General features: G+C 40.0%; 1 long non-coding RNA gene across 1 annotated transcript in view; it reads left to right on the top strand.

Moving 5' to 3' along the window:
• Nucleotides 1-3,772, top strand: part of LOC149319778 (uncharacterized) — a 43,753-nt gene extending 39,981 nt beyond the window's left edge. Inside the window, exons 2-3 of the long non-coding RNA XR_016279895.1 lie at nt 1,300-1,355; nt 3,563-3,772. This is a non-coding gene — a long non-coding RNA (uncharacterized LOC149319778). The remainder of the gene's footprint in view (nt 1-1,299; nt 1,356-3,562) is intronic.
• Nucleotides 3,773-6,000: the final 2,228 nt, after the last annotated feature.

Here is a 6,000-nt window from a genome sequence, read left to right on the forward strand (position 1 = left end):
TTCAGTCCTACCTTGACCAGAAAATGGTCCGTCCATGACAGAGCAGAGATTTGAGTTACCTCTGCCCACGGCTGCTCCTGCTCCATACTGAAATGCTGTCCACCAGTTTAACTGTCCAACTGTACATTTTACAAGTAAAACATTACAAGAAATGTAGAAGAAGTCTTGAAATGACCTATCAGCAGTGAGATCCAGGACAACAGACTCAGCACATCACTGGATCTCCTATTATGGCAACATGTTATATTTCTAAATGTCCACCTCTACTAATAAATTGGCACATACCAGTTTAATGAAAACCCTTGTCCGTTCGTAGCACTGTAAGTTTCGGGCATCGACATCTACTCTATGACTGTTAATTAATTAAAGGCAGATGGAACAGACAAATAGTGTTCAAATAAACACATCTCATGTGTTGAAGTTCACAAGATCAGCCACACTAGTCTTGAGATATCTGCAACACTGCGGTCCTAGGACACACTTTCCTCATAGCTACACATAGCAACACAAATGTTGTAAGCACATATAGAATTCTGCCCTGAAGGAGAATCTTAACTGGTATCAGGCTTCCTCTTGGGTGGAGGAGCCTTACCAGGGATGTAGCCAGGATTTTAGGAAGGGGGCAGTCCAGACTAAGTGCCACTATTATAATGGTGCTTGCGTGCGGTGGCACAGAACCACATGCCATTCATTTTTCTACGTCCCTGGCCTTACACATGTACAGCTGTTCATGAGAGGACCCCTTCTCAATGATTACAAATATACAGTTGGCCCTTCTTATACATGGAGTCAAGCATCCACGGTTTGAAAATGTTCAAAAAAAGGATAAATTTCAAATATCAAACCTTAATTTTCCATTTTTTATAAGGGACACCATTGTGCTATGTCATCATATTTAATGGGACTTGAGCATCCCCAGATTTTGTTATCCACGGCCAGCATATAACAAGGGTCCACTGTATGGCTTATGGAGCACGCAAGGAATGTATCTTATCACACAGGAGAACGCTGCTGCCACTGCTGGAAATTCCCACTCCATTCCGGATGCATTCCCCAGGGGCCGATTTTTGGGAACGCTTCTAAACTGTTCCCAAAAATTGGCTCCTGGGGAACGCATCCAGAATGGAATGGGAACTTCTGGCGGCAGTGGCGGCATTCTCCTGTGCAGTAAGATGCGTTCTATGCCGCCTCTGGTTCCCATCCCTCTCCCTTTTGTAGCATGACAGGCCCGTTCCCGGGTCTGTACAATAAGCTTATGTGACGTGCAACCAAATTTAACAGTGTTTTCTCACCCCCTAGGAGGAGTACTCCTTTACAAGATACCAGTCAGCCATGCTGTCTTCTGGGAAGCTCAAGTAAAGTATTACGTCACAACTTTTCTTTTCTACTTTTCTTTTCTGGCCCATACTCAACATTCCTGACCTACTGAGCATACTGCACTGTTTTTATTTTGGGTTTTTGCACTCCCCATGTTTTGGTTCTAACTTATTTTTCTACTTCTGCAAAATATGAAGTTTCTACAAGCATGGTAATACTTTCCTGCTAGGAGCTTGTTAGTTGGAGCAGAGTTTGGAAACATTATTTTGTTGAATAACAGTTCCTAGGATTTTTTCAGTCAGCAGTGTTACCTCAAAAGTAACTTTTCCAAGTTATTTTCAATTTATAGTTTTTTGTGGATTTTTCGGGCTATGTGGCCATGTTCTAGAAGAGTTTCTTTCTGATGTTTCACCAACATCTATGCTAGCCATAAATGCTGGTGAAACATGAGGAAGAAACTCTTCTAGAACATGGCCACATTGCTCGAAAAACCCACAAAAAACTATGGATGCAGCCCATGAAAGCCTTCGACTCTTTTCAATTTATTTTTATATTTTACTGAGTAATTAACAATACAGCGCGCCCGCGCCATACGCGGGCGCACCATACGTGGCCTTGAGCATACGCGCTCAAGCCGCGGGGCGTGCGCGGGGTGGAAGGGGCGGCACGTCCCATTCAATTGAATGGGCGCGCACGCCCATTGCGCCCTGCGTGCGCCCGCGCCGCTGTGCCGCCGTGCCGTCGCGCACGAGCCCCATTGTTTCCAATGGGGCTCAAGCATAGGCGGAATTCGTCTTACGCGGAGGGATCCGGAACAGATCCCCCGCGTAAGGCGAGGACGGACTGTATGACACAGCAATATAAAGTAACCTTTTTTTCCAGAACAAGCAAGATGCATTTCTTATTTAAAAAATCCAATGCATATGTGAGAGGGTTTTTTTGTTCATAGCCTGAGAAAGTAATGATATGAATAGCTCCTTGCCATTCTACTAAAGTATTTCTCCATAGATCCAGTTGTGACTGTGCACATTCACTGTTGTCACTGATGAAATTAATAAAAGGAAACCACATTGACTATATCCTCATATATTTTTATTTATATATCTCAACTTTCTGTGAGGATCGAGTCGGGATTACATCAATAAAATTACAATTCCATTTCTGGTTAGGATCTGAGAGGTGCACCACATATTGCAAGATTATTATAAGACTATTTGGTACTTAAACTAGCAGACTATAAGCAGTCTAGACTGTGACATTATTTCTATAAAACATTCACTGGATGCTGATAGTATCACGAAATCCATTCAGAAACTTAACTTGGTTTTAGACATTCCAGAAACTGGCTTTCTTGTGTGAAAGTTTGTTCAGACAACCATTATGGAAAGTTCATGAAGTGACCAGAGAGAAGGAGGATGGAAATAAAGCCTAAACATAGCAATCTACTCATTTACAGTGCTATAAAAATAAATAATAATAATAATAATAATAATAATAATAATAATAATAATGGACAAGCCATAGGGGAAAACACCAGGAGTTATAATTTAACTGTCTATTATCTTCATGTTCTAGTCCTCTTGGTCAAGGTTACTTGCAACTGTGCTGATATATTTTTCCGCTCAAAGATAGATCTCACAGGTTGTGTTTCAGAGGTTTTTGGCAAATTTGTCCCTAGTGAATCTTCTTGTCAATCTTGGCAATGTGATTATGAAGTTTGAACAGCATGCTTCTTACCATGGTTCCCACATACACATAACTTCCAAAATTAGGATGCAGTTATCTTCAACTGCAAATGTTTGCACATTTCTATTGGAAATAGAAAATACTATTACCAAAAAGTGCAGTGTTTTCTCTTTTGCCATGTTAGTTCAAATTTTGAACTAGAGAAAAGCCAGTGTGTTCTTAAGTCTGGGGATTTACACCTTGTCGGTGTTGGGCTTTTCCTATAAAAAGAAGAGATAAAGCTGTGCAGGAGAAGTAGCACTGAAAGATAAAGAAAGATATAGACTATTTCTGAAAATTTCCCATTGTTTAGCTATATAGTTATGCATTTAATTTGCATTTTAGCATGTTAAAGGGTATGGAACCTGAACTATGAACAAATTTATTTTCAGACAGTTTGAAAATATAAACACATTTCCCCTTCCTGTTCTACTAATTTATTTTCAAGTGCACAGAATTGCTTTCAGTTTACTTTAAAGTAATTCCTATGCTAATTGCATGTCTCGCCTTATTCATACAGACGAAGAACCTGGCCTTGGATTCTAGAACACATAATGAAGGTCTGAGCTGAGCATTAACACTGTAATCAACAAACCCTTCAGTCTCAGGGACTGTGAAATTCATAAAGCAACAAAAGTTGGGAGAATAAATGGTGAAAAGAAGCATTGTTTAAGAGAAAGAATGATTAAGTGGGAGAGAAATGATGTTGTTCTAAACAAAAACAATCTACTGAAACTCTGTGTACAGTAAATGGAAATGCCAACAGGCAATTTGTTTTGATTTGAAGAGCTTCCACACCCAAAGATTTATGTATATGCGGGCATGTAATATTTATATATGTTTTATTTTTCATCTTGAAATAATACTTAAGGATAAATCTCCTGCAATCTTTCTATATTAACACCTTATTATTAACCTCTGTTTGACAGATACAAGAAATGTGCTACAAAGCAGAGAAACAACAGTAAGAAATGGAGGGTGGGATTGCCATTTTTGACAGCTACTTATTAACTTTGTTTTACCATATATATCATCATCATACAAATAGCAAACAGTTTGTTTTTTTAAAAAAATCAGTGGGTTCAAGTGTTTTGTGCATGTTATGATGAATCCCTTACTTCTATATGGAGGAAGGCATATATTGGAATACTTTATTATAATACCTTGAAATGATAAAGTCTAAAGTGAAATGCACGAACATAGCATAAGATATTCACTGAGAAATGTAGTCTGTGCCATTTGTCTGGCTCTTGAAAGTACCATGGAGATTCACCACACTCCACTTTTAACCATTTCTATTCAGTTTGATAGAAAAGAAATTCCTAAAGAGAAGAAAATGGTGGGTGCAGGGTTATCTTCCTTTCTCTGATTAAGACATATCTGAAAGTTGTGCTATGCATACTTGAACAACCATGCCCAAATAATCACTTAAACTATGACTACTACAGGTGATACACAGGAAGGATCTTAATGGTTTCCATATTTATGTACAATACTGCCATTACATTTCCTCCAACATCCTGATTTGGCAGGAACAGTCTCAATTAATTCTCTATCAGCTCACTTTTTCAGCTGCTTTAGATTCTCACATTCCCACTTTCCTCCTTCCTCAGCTTACTTCATTTCTGCAAACTGAGCTCAAAGTGTAAAAGCAGTTTGCATTGAATTAACTTAGCTGGGAAAGTGGAGAGGAGTGGTGGACTCTTATGCTTTCCAGTAGGCTTAGGCAAAAACAAACTGCTGCAGCCTATTCTAGCTTGTGTGTTCTTCCTCATTAATAAGTTTTGTCATCTTGCCTGGACTTTGATATTACACGGCCATGTGTGTCCTACTTCCACCCGTGCAATATTGGATCATATGCCAGTAAGGAACATTGCCATGTAATAGACCACAGTCTATAGAACAAGAGCCTTAACTGGAGTGCAGTGAGTTCTGGTTACTCTCACAATGGCCATGATGATCCAGCACCAAATGTTAATTTTTATAAGGAGGAAGAAGCATGGAAGAAGCTTGGTCTCCCTATCCTGGCCTGAAACCTGAGAAATGTTATAAAAGGGTGATGAGAATCCCATTCTTGTGTCTTATATATCGAACTCTACTTCAGTATAGAAGGAAGAGGAATAAACTTACTGGCATATAAAATAGTATTATTATTATTATTATTATTATTATTATTAGTATATCCTCAGTGAACTGATTACTTGCAGCACTTAAAAAACAACAAATTGTAGCCAACAACAAAAAATTACCTGCTTGACCCAAGTTGCTTCTTCTTGGCCTGTCCAGGAAAGCAGCCAGCAGCCAATAGCAACAGCCTTAGTTACCTGATAGTTAACTGCTGAGTTGCAACCCAGACACAGAATCTGAGACAACTCAAATCCAAAGTGTACATAGCAAAGTCCTTAGAGCATACCAAAGAGTTCAGTCAATCAAGATTCAGTCAGTCAAGGTTCCAGAGAGCAGCAAGGTCAGGCAAAGGTCCAAAGATCAAATCTGAAGAAACAGGCAAACAAGGAGTCCACAAGAGTGCTTTCCACCAAGAATGTCAGCTAATCTCTGACAAAGTCTTGGCATTCCTCTCAGGCTTTTATATCCCACACCTCCTAGTGCAGCTTCTCCTTTATTGCATGGCGTTTAATATAAAGTCTCTGAAATCGACACAGCCCCGGCCTTTCTGCTCTATGCTGGCTGTAAGAAGGCATGAGTGAGAATCCCATTCGGGTAAGTTGGCCTCCTCGCCCTCCTCAATGCCCATGTTAGCAGGAGACTCTGCTGCCTGGATGCAAAGCTCCTGACTATCCTCTTTGGCAGCAGCTTCTGCAGAACTTGGACTAGGCTGAGGATCAGGTTCCTCCATCTCTCTCTCCTCTTCTGAGTTCTCAGCTGGGCATGCTTCCAGGCTGGGAGGACATGGCCCAAGTTGGTGATGATGGACAAAACTATAGTCATTAGTCACAT

The sequence above is a fragment of the Sceloporus occidentalis genome, unplaced genomic scaffold (assembly GCF_023333645.1).
Source record: "Sceloporus occidentalis isolate IW3139 unplaced genomic scaffold, rSceOcc1.0.p SCAF_2, whole genome shotgun sequence".
In the NCBI taxonomy this organism is placed as follows: Eukaryota; Metazoa; Chordata; class Lepidosauria; order Squamata; family Phrynosomatidae; genus Sceloporus; species Sceloporus occidentalis.